This window comes from Triticum urartu, chromosome 3 (assembly GCF_003073215.2).
Source record: "Triticum urartu cultivar G1812 chromosome 3, Tu2.1, whole genome shotgun sequence".
In the NCBI taxonomy this organism is placed as follows: domain Eukaryota; kingdom Viridiplantae; phylum Streptophyta; class Magnoliopsida; order Poales; family Poaceae; genus Triticum; species Triticum urartu.
In genome coordinates, this window is record NC_053024.1 from 193,819,449 (window position 1) to 193,840,328 (window position 20,880).

The following is a 20,880-nucleotide window of genomic DNA, read 5'->3' on the forward strand; positions in this document are numbered from 1 at the left end:
GTGGAAATTCCAGATCGGAACTCGGGGGCCGCTGCCCATGCAGGGTCATGCGGCTCGGTGATGTAGAACCACCCCGATTGCCACCCCTTTATGGTCTCCACGAAGGAGCCCTCGAGCCATGTGACGTTGGGCATCTTGCCCACCATGGCGCCTCCGCACTCCGCCTGGCGGCCGCTCACTACCTTCGGCTTGACATTGAAGGTCTTCAGCCATAAGGTGAAGTGGGGCTTGATGCGGAGGAAGGCCTCGCACACGACGATAAACACCGAGATGTTGAGGATGAAGTTCGGGGCCAGATCATGGAAATCCAGGCCGTAGTAGAACATGAGCCCCCGGACGAATGGGTGGAGAGGGAATCCTAGTCCGCGGAGGAAATGGGTAAGGAACACTACCCTCTCATGGGGCCTGGGGGTGGGGATGAGCTGCCCCTCATCTGGGAGCCGGTGCGCGATGTCATCGGGCAGGTATCCGGCTCTCCTCAGCTTCTTGATGTGTCCCTCCGTGACGGAGGAGACCATCCACCTGCCTCCCGCTCCGGAGATGGTTGGAGAAGGTTGAGGTGGGAAATGCAAACTTGGGCGCTGGAGCTCGAGTGTGCGAAAATGGATGAGCAAAGGAGGAAGAAGGCGTGGATGAAAAGGTGAATCCTTGTCCCTTTATATGGATGGACGAAACTATGCGCCCCCACCAGCCTAGTAAAACTCGCTTATCCCCCAAGCAACGTAATCGATGGCGCGGTTGGGTTACCCACGACTGTATTGATGGGAATCTCGTAATTAGGGGAACACGATCTCTGCTTTGAGAAGACGTGTCAAGAAACCGCCTGGCGTTATGTGTGGAGCTGGTTGAAGAAAAACGGTTCGAATAATTACCGGGCCATGGCATAATGTCATGTTGCCAAAACGTGTCAGCAGATTAGATTTGTGGAAATATTATTCTCTCTACGATGGTATGTGGAACTTATTTTGCAGGGTTGGACACTATCCTTGTATTCAAATTCTTCCATGATGTATTCGGGGGAGGAACCCGCCTTGCAATGCCGAAGACAATACTGCGCACCGGACTCATCGTCATTGAAGCCTCATTCAGGGGCTACTGAGGGAGTCCTGGATTAGGGTGTCTCCGGACAGCCAGACTATATCCTTTGGCTGGACTGTTGGACTACGGAGGTACAAGATTGAAGACTTCATCTCGTGTCTGGATGGGACTCTACTTGGCGTGGAAGGCAAGCTAGGCAATACGAATATGTATATCTCCTTATTTGTAACCGACCTTGTGTAACCCTAGCCCCCTCCGGTGTCATACCATAGGCTAGCTTCTAGGGTTTAGCCTCTCCGATCTCATGGTAGATCAACTCTTGTAATACTCATATCATCAAGAATAAATCAAGCAGGACGTAGGGTTTTACCTCCATCAAGAGGGCCCGAACCTGGGTAAAACATCATGTCCCCTACCTCCTGTTACCATCCGCCTAGACGCACAGTTCGGGACCCCCTACCCGAGATCCGCCAGTTTTGACACCGACAGTGACTTTGGAGTGACTTTTGTTGCATGTTGAGGGATATTTATATGATCCGATTATGTTATTATCGTTGAGAGAACTTGCACTAGTGAAAGTATGAACCCTAGGCCTTGTTTCAATGCATTGCAATATCGTTTACGCTCACTTTTATCATTAGTTACCTTGCTGTTTTTATATTTTCAGATTACAAAAACCATTATCTACTATCCATATTGCACTTGTATCACAATCTCTTCGCCGAACTAGTGCACCTATACAATTTACCATTGTATTGGGTGTGTTGGGGACACAAGAGACTCTTTACTATTTGGTTGCAGGGTTGCTTGAAAGAGACCATCTTCATCCTACGCCTCCCACGGATTGATAAACCTTAGGTCATCCACTTGAGGGAAATTTGCTACTGTCCTACAAACCTCTGCACTTGGAGGCCAAACAACGTCTACAAGAAGAAGGTTGTGTAGTAGACATCACGTGTACAAAACTATGCACTAAAGATTCCATGGGCGCGGATGGAGGCATACGGAAAACATGGTCGACAACATGGCTCGACCCTATCCGGACCTTATATTCTTCCTTCTTTTTCTTCTTGGTTTTCTTTTTCAGGTTGTTTACAACCAACATAACTTTCGATGGTACTAAGGGCCCTTTTCTAGGCCCATTATATACATTCGATTGTTGATCCTCTCAAAGGACCCTGCACTATAAGGAAAAGCGACGCAGACGTGTGGTAGAGTGTCCAAAGGATCTTCAAGATCATCTTTTCAAATTTAGGACATCTATACAACTTTCCCTTGTTCTCGGCATGTAAAATGGCCTTGATTCTTATGGCATCTTCTGTAAAATACGTTTTGACGTACCAATCAGACTATAATGGAAACAGTTTCGCCCAACCTTGTTCAGTATTGGCTTATTGCTTAATCCATTTTCCCACTATATGTTCGAATTAGCATATACACCTTGGTACGACTTAAATCACCAGGGGCTCTATTTCAAGGCATATATATGTTTTAAACAATAGAATGTCCGAACACTCTCAGAGTATACTTCGGCGTCCCGAATACTGCATTATATGCATCGGCTCCGAATCACGGTTTTGGTCAATAGTTGGTTTGCCCGGCTCCTGTGCTTGCCACCTTATGTTTCGTTTTTAGGCTAAGGTAGTAAAGGGAGAACTATTGTGATTGTGTTCCCGGCTGGCCTGGTCAAACACCTTAGTCGAGAAAGCCGAAAGCTGACTGTCGTGATGCGGCGGGAGCTGGTCAGCAATTTGGCGACTTACTAAATCTCTAGAGATTTCTTTCATATTACACGAAGGGCTGGCTTTTCCCAGTCACACGTGTAAGGTACCCAAGTTCAGATAGCCGGATACGCACCAGGGGGGTACCTTATAACCCCATTTTCAAACTCCTATTGCTAAGTGAGAGTGGTAAAGCCGCATAGTCCGATTGCCTGGTTTGGTGCACTGACACCTCCTTTACGGACTGAGACGTTGGGTCAACGGGTGGTCATGTGCTATTCCGAACACTCCCGTAGTATCTACATGGGGGCTGAAGCCGACGACTGGCAAACTCTCAGGGATATAAACAGCCGCACAGGAGGAAAACCACTTCAAAAGACAAATAACATAAATATATTACAAGGCCTTGGTTTATATTACAAAGCTTTGGTTTATACAACATCCGGGCAGATCGGACACATTCACTCGAACATGATGTCCTTTGAGCACTGGCCCTCTATGAAGCGAGCACCTTCCAAGACGTCTTCAAAGTAGCGCTCCGGCGTACGATGGTCCTTGCCCCCGGGCGGACCTTCGACGGCCACGATGGCGACCTTCATTTTGGCCCAGTGCATCTTGACACGGGCAAAGGCCAGCTGCGCACCTTCTATACATGATGATCGTTTGACGGTGTCAATACAGGGCAGTGCGTCAACAAGTCGCTGCACTAGGACAAAATAGCTGCTCGGAATGACTTCGGTTGGCCACAGCTAGACTATGACGTCCCTCATGGCCAATCCAGACATCCTATGCAGCTCGGCCCACTATGCCATCTGGTCATTTAGCAGCGCGGGGCACTCCCACGCCCCGAACTAGGACCATAATAGCTTCTCCGTCGCGTGCCCCTCCTGGAAGAACTGCGCGGCATCGGCGGCGCTCCTCAGAAGATCCGCAAAGACATCTGGAGCACACCATAGTCCCATGAGTAAAATATACATCTGATTGCCGAATTTACTCTGTAAAGATAGGGCTTACCAGCAGGTATTTGACCGGCCTGCTTAATCTCCTCGCGTGCGGCTCGGGATTCGGCACGCGCCTCCTCAGCCTCTTTAAGGCCCTTGGCAAGGTCGGTCGCATGGGCTCTACACTTCTCCTCTAGGGACTTGTACTTGCGGCGGCATCCTTGAGCGCTTGCTCTACTTTGGTCACCCGCTCCTCGTATTGGTAGCGGACAACCTGTTCGGACTTCAAGTCCTCGGCGGCTTTATCAGCGGCCGCCTTGTTCACCCTCGCCTGCTCCTGGGCCAGGGCAAGTTCACCCCTAAGAGCCTCAACCATAGCCGCGCTGAATGTAATCATACACATAGCAGCGCATGGGCTTTGACTCGAGATCTGTGTATTAATACAGGCATGAATGAAATATTCCAAAATATACCGTGCGCCTCATCAAATCTTTTGTTGATGCAGATGAGATCCTCATCGGCCAGCCCCAGCTTACGCTTAAGTTCGGATAATTTGGCGGCCTGGGCGGTCGCCGCTAATAGTGAAGCCTGCATTTCGACATATAAAACGGATATTATCTCCTACAAAAATTATTGATCCCCTGTTCGTCCCCCTTTTTTTAAGCGGAACGATCAGAGTCTCAGGGGGTACTTGTTGGAAAAATGCCCTAGAGGCAATAATAAAATGGTTATTATTAAATTTCCTTGTTCATGGTATTTTTCTATTGTTCATGCTATAATTGTGTTATCCGGAAATCGTAATACATGTGTGAATACATAGACCACAACATGTCCCTAGTGCGCCTCTAGTTAACTAGCTCGTTGATCAATAGATAGTCATGGTTTCCTGACTATGGACATTATATGTCATTGATAACGGGATCACATCATTAGGAGAATGATGTGATGAACAAGACCCAATCCTAAGCATAGCACAAGATCGTGTAGTTCGTTTGCTAGAGCTTTTCCAATGTCAAGTATCATTTCCTTAGACCATGAGATCGTGTAACTACCGGATGTCGTAGGAGTGCTTTGGGTGTACCAAATGTCACAACGTAACTGGGTGACTATAAAGGTATACTACAGGTATCCCCGAAAGTATCTGTTGGGTTGACACAGATCGACACTGGGATTTGTCACTCCGTATGACGGAGAGGTATCTCTGGGCCCACTCGGTAATGCATCATTATAATGAGCTCAAAGTGACCAAGTGTTTGGTCACGGGATCATGCATTATGGTACGAGTAAAGTGACTTGCCGGTAACGAGATTGAACGAGGTATTGGGATACCGACAATCGAATCTCGGGCAAGTAACATACTGATTGACAAAGGGAATTGAATATGGGATTGATTGAATCCTCAGCATTGTGGTTCATCCGATGAGATCATCGAGGAGCATGTTGGAGCCAACATGGGTTTCCAGATCCCTCTGTTGGTTATTGACTGGAGAGTCATCTCGGTCATGTCTGCGTGTCTCCCGAACCCATAGGGTCTACACACTTAAGGTTCGGTGACGCTAGGGTTGTAGAGATATTAGTATGCGGTAACCCGAAAGTTGTTCGGAGTCCTGGATGATATCTCGGATGTCACGAGGAGTTCCGGAATGGTCTGGAGGTGAAGATTTATATATAGGAAGTCCAGTTTCGGCCATCAGGAAAGTTTCGGGGGTAATCGGTATTGTACTGGGACCACCGGAAGGGTCCCGAGGGTCCACCGGGTGGGGCCACCTATCCCGAAGGGCCCCATGGGCTGAAGTGGGAGGGGAACCAGCCCCTGGTGGGCTGGTGCGCCTCCCCATGGGCCTCCCACAGCGCCTAGGGATGGAAACCCTAGCGGTGGGGGCGCCCAACTTGGCTTGGGGGGGGCAAGTTCCCCTTGGCCGCCCCCCCTTGGAGATCCCATCTCCTAGGGCTGGAGCCCCCCTAGGGGACCTATATATAGTGGGGGGGAGGGAGGGCAGCCGCACCAAGTCCCTGGCGCCTCCCTCTCCCCTCGTAACACCTCTCTCTCTCTCTCGTTGGAGCTTGGCGAAGCCCTGCCGAGATCCCCGCTGCTTCCACCACCACGCTATCGTGCTGCTGGATCTTCATCAACCTCTCCTTCCCCTTGCTGGATCAAGAAGGAGGAGACGTCTTACCAACCGTACGTGTGTTGAACGCGGAGGTGCCGTCCGTTCGGTGCTAGGTCATCGGTGATTTGGATCACGATGAGTACGACTCCATCAACCCCGTTCTCTTGAACGCTTACGCTCACGATCTACAAGGGTATGTAGATGCACTCCCCTCTCCCTTGTTGCTAGATGACTCCATAGATTGATCTTGGTGATGCGTAGAAAATTTGAAATTCTTCTACGTTCCCCAACAGTGGTATCAGAGCTAGGTCTATGCGTAGTTTCTATGCACGAGTAGAACACAAGTTGTTGTGGGCGTTGATTTTGTCAATTTACTTGATTCGGCGGCATCGTGGGATGAAGCGGCCCGGACCGACCTTACACGTATGCTTACGTGAGACTGGTTCCACCGACTAACATGCACTAGTTGCATAAGGTGTCTAGCGGGTGTCTGTCTCTCCAACTTTAATCGGATCGGATTCGGTGAAAAGGGTCCTTATGAAGGGTAAATAGAAATTGGCATATCACATTGTGGTTTTGGCGTAGGTAAGAATCGTTCTTGGTAGAAACCTATAGCAGCCACGTAAAAAACTTGCAACAACAATTAGAGGACGTCTAACTTGTTTTTGTAGCATGTGCCATGTGATGTGATATGGCCAAAAGGATGTGATGAATGATATATGTGATGTATGAGATTGATGATGTTCTTGTAATAGGAATCACGACTTGCATGTCAATGAGTATGACAACCGGCAGGAGCCATAGGAGTTGTCTTAATTTATTTATGACCTGCGTGTCAACATAAACGTCATGTAATTACTTTACTTTATTGCTAAACCGTTAGCCATAGTAGTAGAAGTAATAGATGATGAGACAACTTCATGAAGACACGATGATGGAGATCATGGTGTCATGCCGGAGACGATGATGATCATGGCGCCCCGAAGATGGAGATCAAAAGAAACAAAATGATATTGGCCATATCATGTCACTATTTGATTGCATGTGATGTTTATCATGTTTTACACCTTATTTGCTTAGAACAACGGTAGCTTAAATAAGATGATCCCTCACATAATTTAAAGAAAGTGTTCCCCCTAACTGTGCACTGTTGCGAAAGTTCGTTGTTTCGAAGCACCACGTGATGATCGGGTGTGATAGATTCTAACGTTCGAATACAACGGGTGCAAGCCAGATTTACACACGCAATACACTTAGGTTGACTTGACGAGCCTAGCATGTGCAGACATGGCCTCGGAACACGGAAGACCGAAAGGTCGAACATGAGTCGTATAGAAGATACGATCAACATAAAGACGTTCACCGATGATGACTAGTCCGTCTCACATGATGATCGGACACGACCTAGTTGACTCGGATCATGTATCACTTAGATGACTAGAGGGATGTCTGTATGAGTGGGAGTTCATTAAATAATTTGATTAGATGAACTTAATTATCATGAACGTAGTCTAAAAACCCTTGCAAAATTTCTTGTAGATCAAATGGCCAACGCTCATGTCAACCTCAACTTCAACGCGTTCCTAGAGAAAACCAAGCTGAAAGATGATGGCAGCAACTATACGGACTGGGTCCGGAACCTGAGGATCATCCTAATAGCTGCCAGGAAAGCATATGTCCTAGAAGCACTGCTAGGTGATGCACCCATCCCAGAGAACCAAGACGTTATGAACGCTTGGCAGTCACGTGCTGATGATTACTCCCTCATTCATTGTGGCATGCTTTACAGCTTAGAACCGGGGCTCCAAAAGCGTTTTGAGTGACACGGAGCATATGAGATGTTCGAAGAGCTAAAAATGGTTTTCCAAGCTCATGCCCGGGTCAAGAGATATGAAGTCTCCGACCAGTTCTACAGTTGTAAGATGGAGGAAAATAGTTCTGTCAGTGAGCAAATACTCAAAATGTCTAGGTTGCACAATCGCTTGTCCCAGCTGGACATTAACCTCCCGGACAAGGCGGTCATTGACAGAATCCTTCAGTCGCTCCCACCTAGCTACAAGAGCTTTGTGATGAACTACAATATGCAGGGGATGGTGAAAACTATTCCTGAAGTATTTTCAATGCTGAAATCGGCGGAGGTGGAAATCAAAAAGGAACATCAAGTGTTGATTGTCAATAAAACCACTAGTTTCAAGAAAGGCAAGGGTAAGAAGAACTTCAAGAATGACGGCAAGGGAGTTGCCGCGCCCGATAAACCAGTTCCCAGGAAGAAGTCAAAGAATGGACCCAAACCTGAGACCGAGTGCTTTTATTGCAAGGGAAAGGGACACTGGAAGCGGAACTGCCCCAAATACTTAGTGGACAAGAAGGCCGTCAACACTAAATGTATATGTGATATACATGTAATTGATGTGTACCTTAACAGTACTCGTAGTAGCTCCTGGGTATTTGATACCGATGCGGTTGCTCACATTTGTAACTCAAAACAGGAGCTGCTGAATAAGCGGAGACTGGCGAAGGACGAGGTGACGATGCGCGTCGGGAATGGTTCCAAGGTCGATGTGATCGTCATCGGCATGCTACCTCTACATTTACCTACGGGATTAGTTTTAAAACTCAATAATTGTTATTTAGTGCCATCTTTGAGCATGAACATTGTATCTGGATCTCGTTTAATACGAGATGGCTACTCATTTAAATCCAAGAATAATGGTTGTTCTATTTATATGAGAGATATGTTTTACAGTCATGCTCCACTGGTCAATGGTTTATTATTAATGAATCTCGAATGTGATGTTACACATATTCATAGTGTGAATACCAAAAGATGTAAGATTGATAATGATAGTCCCACATATCTGTGGCACTGCCTCCTTGGTCACATCGGTGTCAAATGCATGAAGAAGCTCCATATAGATGGACTTTTGGAGTCTCTTGATTTTGAATCATTTGACACGTGCGAACCATGCCTGATGGGTAAAATGACCATGACTCCGTTCTCCAGAACAATGGAGCGAGCAACCAACTTATTGGAAATTATACATACTGATGTGTGCTGTCCAATGAGCGTTGAGGCTCGCGGTGGCTATCGTTATGTTCTCACTCTCACTGATGACTTAAGTAGATATGGGTATGTCTATTTGATGAAACACAAGTCTGAGACCTTTGAAAAGTTCAAGGAATTTCAGAATGAGGTAGAGAATCAGCGTGACCAAAAGATAAAATTCTTACGATCAGATCATGGGGGAGAATATTTAAGTCACGAATTTGGTACGCACTTAAGGAAATGTGGAATCGTTTCACAACTCACGCTGCCTGGAACACCTCAGCGTAACGGTGTGTCCGAATGTCGTAATCGCACTCTATTGGATATGGTGTGATCTATGATGTCACTCACTGATTTACCGCTATCATTTTGGGGATACGCTCTAGAGATAGCTACATTTACTTTAAATAGGGCACCGTCTAAATTCGTTGAGACGACACCGTATGACTTATGGTTTGGGAAGAAACCTAAGCTATCGTTTCTAAAAGTTTGGGGATGCGATGCTTATGTCAAGAAACTTTAACCTGAAAAGCTCGAACCCAAGTCGGAAAAATGCATCTTCATAGGATACCCCAAGGAAACCATTGGGTATACCTTCTACCTCAGATCCGAAGGCAAGATTTTTGTAGCCAAGAACGGGTCCTTTCTGGAGAAAGAGTTTCTCTCGAAAGAAGTAAGTGGGAGGAAAGTAGAACTCGTTGAAGTACTGCCCCTTGAAGCAGAAAGTAGAGGAGCTCAGGAAGATGTTCCTGTGGTGCCTGCACCGACTAGAGAGGAAGTTAATGATGATGATCAAGGTACTTCGGATCAAGTTGCTACTAAACTTCGAAGGTCCACAAGGACATTTTCCACACCAGGATGGTATGGCAACCCTGTCCTGGAAAACATGTTGTTAGACAACGGTGAACCTTCGAACTATGAAGAAGCGATGGCGGGTCCAGATTCCAACAAATGGCTTGAAGCCATGCAATCTGAGATAGGATCCATGTATGAAAACAAAGTATGGACTTTGACAGACTTTCCCGTTGATCGGCGAGCGAAAGAGAATAAATGAATCTTTAAGAAGAAGACGGACGCGGATGGTAATGTTACCATCTATAAGGCTCGACTTGCCGCTAAGGGTTATCGACAAGTTCAAGGGGTTGACTTGCCGCGAAGTTGAAGTCCGTCCGAATCATGTTAGCAATTTCTGCATACTATGTTTATGAGATATGGCAAATGGACGTCAAAACGGCATTCCTTAACGGCTTTCTTAAGGAAGAATTGTATATGATGCAGCCGGAAGGTTTTGTCGATCCTAAGAATGCTAACAAGGTATGCAAGCTTCAGCGCTCCATCTATGGGCTGGTGCAAGCATCTCGGAGTTGGAACATTCGCTTTAATGAAATGATCAAAGCATTTGGGTTTATGCAGACTTATGGAGAAGCCTGCGTTTACAAGAAAGTGAGTGGGAGCTCTGTAGCATTTCTCATATTATATGTGGATGACATACTTTTGATGGGAAATGATATAGAACTTTTGGACAGTATTAAGGCCTACTTGAATAAGTGTTTTTCAATGAAGGACCTTGGAGAAGCTGCTTACATATTAGGCATCAAGATCTATAGAGATAGATCGAGACGCCTCATAGGTCTTTCACAAAGCACGTACCTTGATAAGATATTGAAGAAGTTCAATATGGATCAGTCCAAGAAGGGGTTCTTGCTTGTGTTGCAAGGTGTGAAATTGAGCTCAGCTCAATGTCCGACCACGGCAGAAGATAGAGAAAAGATGAGTGTCGTCCCCTATGCCTCAGCCATAGGGTCTATCATGTATGCCATGCTGTGTACCAGACCTGATGTAAACCTTGTCGTGAGTTTGGTAGGAAGGTACCAAAGTAATCCCGGCATGGAACACTAGACAATGGTCAAGAACATCCTGAAGTACCTGAAAAGGACTAAGGATATGTTTCTCATATATGGAGGTGACGAGGAGCTCGTCGTAAAGGGTTAAGTTGACGCTTGCTTCGACACAGATCTGGATGACTCTAAGTCACAAACCAGATGCGTGTATATTTTGAATGGTGGGGCAGTAAGCTGGTGCAGTTGCAAGAAAAGCGTCGTGGCGGGATCTACATGTGAAGCGGAGTACATGGCAGCCTCGAAGGCAGCGCATGAAGCAATTTGGATGAAGGAGTTCATCACCGACCTAGGAGTCATACCCAATGTGTCGGGGCCAATCACTCTCTTCTGTGACAAGAAAGGAGCTATTGCCCTTGCCAAGGAGCCCATGTTTCACAAGAAGACCAAGCACATCAAGCGTCGCTTCAATTCCATTCGTGAAAATGTTCAAGATGGAGACATAGATATTTGCAAAGTACATACGGATCTGAATGTCGTAGATCCGTTGACTAAACCTCTTCCGCGAGCAAAACATGATCAACACCAGAACTCTATGGGTGTTCGATTCATCACAATGTAACTAGATTATTGACTCTAGTGCAAGTGGGAGACTGTTGGAAATATGCCCCAGAGGCAATACTAAAATGGTTATTATTATATTTCCTTATTCATGGTAATTGTCTGTAACATCCCAAATTTTAAATTTGGAATGTTATACATTAGATCATCATTGCATATCATATTTTATTTTTGCATTTTGGTTGATCGTAGAAAATTCTACGCAACTCAAGGACCCATGGAGAGAGTTGGGGATTTCGTTATTTTCATATTTGAGTTTTCTCAAATTTTGAGAATAGGATCATTTGATTTTATTTATTTTATCATCAATTATTTCTATTACAAAAATATGAGAGAGGGAATAAAATGACTTTCCAAAAATAGAGAAATATTGAGGATTTAATAATAAAATCAAACAAGATTTTATTTCGGAGTTTTTCGGTGTTTTCTTTGAATTTAGGAAAAATGTGCATTTTTCAAAATTGCATTTAGGCCCCAAATAAATGTTCACTTTGTCGGGCTTGATTTTAGAAACCCGGGAAAATTTATTTCGGGATTTTTGTAGTCAGTTTAGTATTTCTTATTATTTTTTTCCCAGTGGAAATAAATTTAAAAAAAACGAACCGACCTAACGGGCCGTGTCCGACTAGGACTCTGGCCCGACTAGGCTTTATAAGCCAAGGCCCAGCCCCGGGGAACACTAGCCGCCCCAGCCCCCAACCCTAGCCGCCGCCCGGTCCAGCCGCCGCCGCCACCCGCCCGCGCCGCTACCGCTGCCCGCCGCCGCGCCGCCCTGCGCTGCCGTCGTCGGACGCCGCCGCCACTGAGGTTCGCCGCCGCGCCTCTTTTTTAAAAAAAACGAGCGGTTTTTGTTGGTTTAATAGATTCGGTTTTTTTAAATAAATCGGTTTTTCTGGTTTATTTATTTTAGCGAGCGTTCGTCGTTTTTCTTTTTCTCGGATTAATCCGCAATTTTTCTGATCGCGATTCCTGATCCGATTTTCGTTTTAGTTTAACTTTTCGCTCGTTTATCGGAATCAGGCGATTCAAGCGCCAAGAGTTTCGTCTCGAAACCTCTATCCGTTTAACCAACTTAAACAAGATTTTGCTAATGTAAAATTTGGCCTAGATCCAGGTTACTAGAACGAAGTTGTTTTCTTCCGCCGTTTGACTTTCGTCGCTTCGTTCAATTTGATTCTTTTTGCCAACGGGAGTTCTTAAGTTGAACCTTCTGGTTAGATCTCTTATTTGAGTTTTACCTGTGCATTAGTTGAGTACTTATTGTATGCTTGTTTGTTTGTCTGCGATAGAGTATCTGGAGTGCGCCGCCTGTTACTTCGAATCGCTAGGTTTCCCAGATCATCAGCAAGTCAAGTAACACTCTGATCATAGCTTTTCTACTACCCAGTTTTATTGCATTAGATCAATCCTCACACATTGCATGATTAGGATCTAACTAAATTGTGGGATGGGAAGTAGATGAGGTAGTACCTATTACCTGTTTATTATCAAACCTTTGGGAGTTACTTCTACGTTTGCTTATTATGCCATGCTATGCTAGTAGACGTGGATTGGGTGAGTGAAATCCATAACAGATGTGAGATTGATAATTAATGGTTTATCTAAGGTGGAAACTTAAACACACATCTGGGTGGATTGAGGCACCTGGGTATTCCAGGACTTGCCTGTTTTCTTTTGGACCGCCACCCATGCTCAAAGTGATCATGAGACTATTCATACTAGAAACTTCTGTGTGCAGCCACAAGCTATTATGGGCTCTAGCATAGTTGACTAAGTTGTGCGAACTCTTACAGTGGTAGACTAGCAGATGTAGGGGATGTAGGTGGTACGGTCTACCCGATCGTAAGGTGCTAGCGCTTCTAAAAGACTATGTCTCGGTCATCCGTCTTCTCAAACACCATGTAGTGCGAGAAAACAAACGGAGGCGATCGAGTCTTGTGGGGAAAAGTGCGCAAACCTCTGCAGAGTGTAACAAACTAATCATGGTTAGTCGTGTCCCTGGTTATGGACATCTTGAGTATCTAGTACTTGGATTATCATGTGAATCTCAACATGTTACTCTAAATTAATTTTGTTGGGTTATGTTTAATGAAGATGCTTAATTGGGATTGAGAATGCTGTCAACCATTCTCAATGTTTAACAACCACCTTGATAGTAATTAAAATTTTATTCCTTTGAAGTAGGGAAAAATTGGCTTTACGCAAAACTGTAACCATAGAGCTTTCCACCAGCCAAATATGCATATAGTATAGCTGTTTCATTCCATTACTCTCTATGTGTTACCTTGCCAGCATATTCCATGTGCTGGCCCGTTTTCAGGCTGCAACGCTAATGTTGCAGACTTTTCAGACGACGATTAAGGAGTTTTTAGGTCGTGGTTCTATACTCAGTGATGCCGTTGGAGTTGATGGACTCACTTATCTTCGAAGCCTTCCGCTGTTATCGTTATTAGATGGCCTTAAGCCATATTTATTGTAATAAGTTCTCTTTTGAGACATTCGATGTAATAAGTGTGTGATTGCTACTCTGCTATAAATCCTCCAAGTACTGTGTGGTGTCAGCATTACTGATCCAGGGATGACACCGGAGCACAGAGATCAGACTGTTTGAGTTCTGGTCGCTACAAAGATGGTATCAGAGCATACGCTGACTGTAGGACATGACCACTAAGCTAAAGACCTAGATCACTACTCACTTTCTTCTCTTCTGACCTCTCATCTTTTCTATTCTTTAGGATGGCGGATGCAAGGAACAAGTTTACGCAACCGGATGAAGATGCACCCTTTGGACGCCACTTGAAGGAAGTCACTAGATACCTGAACCTACAACGCCACTTTATCTGAAGAAGAGCGCTGGATGATTCAAGTTCAAGTTCCAGGAAGGACGTTCATGCCAGTCACTGAGCCCATAGAATTTTCTTTTGATGCACCAACTTGGAGTCTAGGAAAGAGCATGGCAGCTTACATCATCATGGGACACATTGGAGAAGTCTACCGCAAGGATCTCAGGGATACTATCTACCAGATTTGTGGGTGCCGAGATGAGCACTGGGAGAGGATCAGCACCAGGAAGGATAGGTCAATCGCAGCTTTTATCCAGGAGTTAAATCAGCACATTCGACGACAGGAGAACCAGATGTGCACCGACATGATAGATCTGAAGAAGGCTAAGACCAGAATCAAGGAACTGGAGGAAGAACTCAAGGCTACACGTGAAGATTATGAAGAGGAAATTGAAGTATTGGTGGATAAGAATGCCGACCTAACAAAGAAGATTGGAATATTTATGGGAGGCCCTACGCCAGTAGAGGAAGACGAAGAACCCAAGGAGATTAGCCCGGAAGACTACATCATCATCGACGGCACCGACTCGGAAGCAGATAGTAGCGATGATGACTATGTTGATGAAGCTGGAGCAGAATTATGGAGTCAACAACCGTAGAATATTTCTAGTAGACCACCTCATCAGTAGTAGTAGTCCACCATGTAAATATAGTAGTCCGAGCACTTTTGCGATAGTTAGATCGATTGTATGCCTTTGTTTGACTGATTGAAGTGAAGTGTTTGCTTTTGCCTCATGTGCATATGGGTAGTGTTTTCTCTTTAGACCCTCTCTATTCTTATATCTCATCTTTTCTAAACCCTCAGATGCCTCCGAGATGTGACCCCGGATTTTCTTTTCCACCAGAGCTCACCCAGTTGATCCAGCAGCAGAACACATTGATGCAGTTGCTAGTCCAGAATCAGAATCAGGGGAACAACAACAACAACCCACCACCACCACCACCACCTGTTGACCACTTAGCCCGTTTTCTTAGGCTGAATCCGCCGGTGTTTTCCAGTTGCGCCGAGCCGATAGTAGCAGATGATTGGCTCTGCAAGACAGCTAGGGAGTTGATCACAGCAGGATGCACAGATGCGGAGAAGGTGAAGTTTGCCGCACATCAGTTAGAAGGACCCGCAGCATCATGGTGGGAGAATTTCACAGCCACCTTCCCAATCGACACTGTCACATGGGACCAGTTTCAGCAGGCTTTCCGTACTGCCCATGTTTCAGCAGGAGCTATGGCCATGAAGAAGCGTGAGTTTCGTAACTTGCGCCAAGGAGGACGAACAGTTGGCCAGCACGTGGAGGAGTTTAGTAAGCTAGCACGTTATGCCCCAGATGACGTTGCTACGGATGCAGCTAAACAAGAGAAGTTTCTGGAAGGACTGAATGATGAGTTGAGCATGCAGTTGATGGTAGCCACCTTCAACAACTACCAGGAGTTGGTAGACCGTGCTCTTATGATTGAAGGGAAGCAGCAGCAAATTGAGAATCGCAAGAGGAAGTATGGACAAGGAAAGTACAATTCAGGAGCTTAGTAGAAGCCACATTTTACCCCTAGACCGGGAGGACATTTTCAGCATACCCATGGGGGAGGTAGCTCGCACAATCACAATGGCACTAAGAATGGTAATGGCAATGGGGGAAGCAACGGCCAGAACCGCACCAACCCATCAACCCCAGCCAACAAAGGACTTGAGCCAAGTCACTTGCTATAAGTGTTCGAAGCCAGGACATTATGCCAATGAATTTCCTGAAGGCCAAAATGGCAATGGAAGTTCTGGGAAGAAGCCGAACCCTTTCAACAGGGGACAGGTGAACCACGTTAGCGTGGAGGAGGTTGAAGCTCAGCCCGATGCAGTAATAGGTAAGTTTTTGGTTAAGTCATTTACTGCACTCGTTCTTTTTGATACTGGTGCATCACATTCATACATCTCAAGGGGATTTGTGGATAAGTATAACCTACCAACCCAAGCCCTTAGGTCACCATGTTAGTAACCTCGCCAGGAGCAGAGTATGTGGCTAGTCTATGGTGTGATCGGTTACCATTAAGGATTGGTAACTATGTTTTTCCCTCAGACCTAATAGTATTGGAATCCCAAGGATTGGATGTGATATTAGGCATGGATTGGTTATCAAAGTATGAAGGGAATATTGAGTGTGCTAGTAAGTCAATTTTGCTTACCACACCAGAAGGGAGAAGGATCAAGTATGTATCCTGGCATGTGCCAAAGAGGACCCAAGTAAATTGCCTAATAGGAGTTGTGCAGGAGGAAGTACCAGTGGTAAGGGATTTCCCTGATGTATTTCCAGAAGAGTTGCCAGGCATGCCACCAGATAGAGATATTGAGTTTTTGATTGAGCTATTGCCAGGCACTGGGCCAATATCAAAGAGACCATATAGGATGCCAGCAAAGGATTTGGTGGAAATTAAGAAGCATATTAAGGAGTTACTGGATAAGGGATATATTCGCCCAAGTTCTTCGCCTTGGGGATCGCCAGTACTTCTAGTGGAGAAGAAGGATGGATCGTTAAGGATGGTTGTTGATTATCGTGGATTGAACGAAGTAACGATCAAGAACAAGTACCCACTACCAATGATCAACGATCCGTTTGATCGATTGCAAGGAGCTAAAGTATTTTCCAAGATCGATTTGTGATCAGGATACCACCAGTTGAAGATTCGAGAACAGGATATTCCGAAGACAGCTTTTACCACCAGGTATGGGTTGTATGCGTATACCGTCATGTCATTTGGTCTGACTAACGCGCCTGCCTATTTTATGAACATGATGAACAAAGTGTTTATGGAGTTTTTGGATAAGTTCGTCGTAGTGTTCATTGATGATATCCTGGTATATTCGAAGAATGAAGAGGATCATAAGGAGCATTTGCGTTTGGTACTTGGAAAGCTCATAGAACACCAATTATATGCCAAGTTCAGCAAATGTGAGTTTTGGTTGAAGGAAGTAGGATTCCTCGGACACGTTATATCCGGAGAAGGTATAGCAGTAGATCCCGCTAAAGTTGAAACCGTGACCAAGTGGGAAGCGCCAACAACAGTTGGAGAGATCCGGAGTTTTCTTGGACTCGCAGGATACTACCGGAGGTTTATTGAGAATTTCTCAAAGATTGCGAAGCCTATGACGAAGTTGTTGAAGAAAGATACCAAGTTCATATGGACGGAGGAGTGTGAGGCTAGTTTTTAGGAGTTGAAGAAACGCTTGGTTACCTCACCAGTGTTGATTTTGCCAGACCAGACCAAAGATTATGAGGTGTATTGTGACGCTTCACGTCGAGGATTTGGAGCAGTGCTTATGCAGGAAGGGAGAGTTGTTTCATATGCCTCAAGACAACTGAAGCCCCATGAGTTGAATTATGCCACACATGATTTGGAGTTAGCAGCCGTAGTGCATGCATTGAAGACATGGAGACATTTCCTCACTGGAAACCATTGTGAGGTGTACACGGATCATAAGAGTTTGAAGTACATTTTCACACAGAAGGAGTTGAATCTCAGACAAAGGAGATGGTTGGAGCTTATCAAAGATTATGATATGAAATTGCAATATCACCCCGGAAAGGCTAATGTAGTAGCTAACGCGTTAAGCCGTAAGAGCCATGTCAATACGTTAATGATGGGAGGGATACCCAAGGAGTTAGCAGAAAATCTTCGTGAACTATGTGTGGAAATAGTTCTGAGAAGCTATGTAGCAGCACTAGAGATTCAGTCAACTTTGATGGATAGAATCAGAGAAGCTCAGAAAACTGACAAAGAGATTGCCGCTATAAAGGAGAAACTGAGCAAAGGAAAAGCTAAAGGATTTCGTGAGGATGAGCACGACACCCTATGGTTTGAAGACCGTGTTTACGTGCCCAATAACCCGGAGATCAGGAAGTTGATTTTGCAAGAGGCACACGATTCACCGTATTCAATTTACCCAGGAAATACCAAGATGTATTTGGATTTGAAGGATATTTTCTGGTGGACGGGAAAGAAGAAGGATATTGCGGAGTATGTAGTAGTTTGTGATGTATGACACAGAGTAAAGGCAGAGCATCAGAAGCCAGCAGGATTGTTACAACCATTGCCGATACCCGAATGGAAGTGGGATAAGTTAGGCATGGATTTTATCACGGGATTGCCCATGACTCATTCAGGCTATGACTCAATTTGGGTTGTAGTTGATCGATTGACGAAAGTAGCTCATTTCATCCCAGTAAAGACCACTTACACCAGTGCTAAGTTGGCAAAGATATACATGACCAGAATAGTATGTCTGCATGGAGTTCTGAGGATTATCATATCAGATAAAGGAACCCAGTTTACCTCAAAGTTCTGGAAGCAGTTGCACGAAACTTTGGGTACCAGGCTAGAATTTAGTACAGCTTTTCATCCACAGACAGATGGACAGACCGAGAGAGTAAATCAGATTTTGGAGGATATGCTGAGAGCTTGTGCGCTAGATTATGGATCTAGTTGGGACGATAATTTGCCATATGCAGAGTTCTCTTACAACAACAGTTACCAAACCAGTTTGAAGATGGCCCCTTTCGAAGCTTTGTACGGAAGGAGGTGCAGGACACCACTGTCGTGGGACGAAGTCGGAGACCGCCAGTTATTTGGACATGACTTGATTAAAGAGTCTGAACAGAAGGTGAAATTGATTCGCGATAGGCTCAAGATAGCCCAGTCCAGACAGAAGAGTTATGCAGATTCTAAACGCAAGGAGACAGTTTACGAAGTCGGAGATAGAGCTTATCTTCGAGTATCTCCACTTCGGGGAACAAAGCGTTTTGGAGTTAAAGGGAAGTTAGCGCCATGATTTGTAGGACCATATCGAGTTTTGGAACGTATGGGAGAAGTGGCCTACAAGTTGGAATTGCCCGAAGGATTGTTAGGAGTACATGATGTGTTCCACGTTTCTCAGTTAAAGAAGTGTCACGCGGAGATGGCTGACGTACCGTTGAGAGATACGGCGCCTTTGGAAACTATTCAGTTGGATAACGATTTGACCTACGAGGAGAAACCAGTTAAGATCCTTCAGTTTGCCAGCCGAGTTACTCGCAGCAAGGTTATCAAGTTTTGCAAAGTTCAGTGGAGCCACCACACGGAGGATGAAGCCACCTGGGAGCGAGAGGAAGATTTCCTCAAAGACCACCCTCACCTATTTTCTAGCCAACCCGAATCTCGAGGGCGAGATTCATCTTAAGGGGGTAGGATTGTAACATCCCAAATTTTCAATTTGGAATGTTATACATTAGATCATCATTGCATATCATATTTTATTTTTGCATTTTGGTTGATCCTAGAAAATTCTATGCAACTCAAGGACCCATGGAGAGAGTTGGGGATTTCGTTATTTTCATATTTGAGTTTTTTCAAATTTTGAGAATAGGATCATTTGATTTTATTTATTTTATCATCAATTATTTCTATTACAAAAATATGAGAGAGGGAATAAAATAACTTTCCCAAAATAGAGAAATATTGAGGATTTAATAATAAAATCAAACAAGATTTTATTTCGGAGTTTTTCGGTGTTTTATTTGAATTTAGGAAAAATGTGCGTTTTTCAAAATTGCATTTAGGCCCCAAATAAATGTTCACTTTGTCGGGCTTGATTTTAGAAGCCCGGGAAAATTTATTTCGGGATTTTTGGAGTCCATTTAGTATTTCTTTTTATTTTTTTTCCGAGCGGAAATAAATTTTTTAAAAAAAGTAACCGACCTAACGGGCCGTGTCCGACTAGGACTCTGGCCCGACTAGGCTTTATAAGCCGAGGCCCAGCCCCCGGGAACCCTAGCCGCCCCAACCCCCAAACCTAGCCGCCGCCCGGTCCCGCTGCCGCCGCCGCCGGCCCGCGCCGCCGCCGCCGCTGCCCGCCGCCCGCGCCGCCGCCGCCACCCGCCCGCGCCGCCGCCGCTGCCCGCCGCCGCGCCGCTCCGCGCCGCTGACGCCGGACGCCGCCGCCGCCGCCGCCGAGGTTCGCCGCCGCGCCTCGTTTTTCGTGCCTTCGTTTTTTTAAAAAAAACCGAGCGGTTTTCGTCGGTTTAATAGATTCGGTTTTTTTAAATAGATCGGTTTTTCCGGTTTATTTATTTTAGCGAGCGTTCGTCATTTTTCTTTTTCTCGGATTAAATCTGCGATTTTTCTGATCGCGATTCCTCTTCCGATTTTCGTTTTAGTTTAACTTTTCGCTCGTTTATTGGAATCAGGCGATTCAAGCGCCTAGAGTTTCGTCTCGAAACCCTCTATCCGTTTAACAAACTTAAACAAGATTTTGCTACTGTAAAATTTGCCCTAGATCCAGGTTACTAGAACGAAGTTGTTTTCTTCCGCCGTTTGACTTTCGTCGCTTCGTTCGATTTGATTCTTTTTGCCAACCAGAGTTCTTAAGTTGAACCTTCTGGTTAGATCTCTTATTTGAGATTTACCTGTGCATTAGTTGAGTACTTATTGTATGCTTGTTTGTTTGTCTACGATAGAGTATCCGGAGTACGCCGCCTGTTACTTCGAATCGCTAGGTTTCCCGGATCATCAGCAAGTCAAGTAACACTTCGATCATACCTTTTCTACTACCCAGTTTTATTGAATTAGATCAATCCTCACACATTGCATGATTAGGATCTAACTAAATTGTGGGATGGGAAGTAGATGAGGTTGTACCTATTACCTGTTTATTATCAAACCTTTGGGAGTTACTTCTACGTTTGCTTATTATGCCATGCTATGC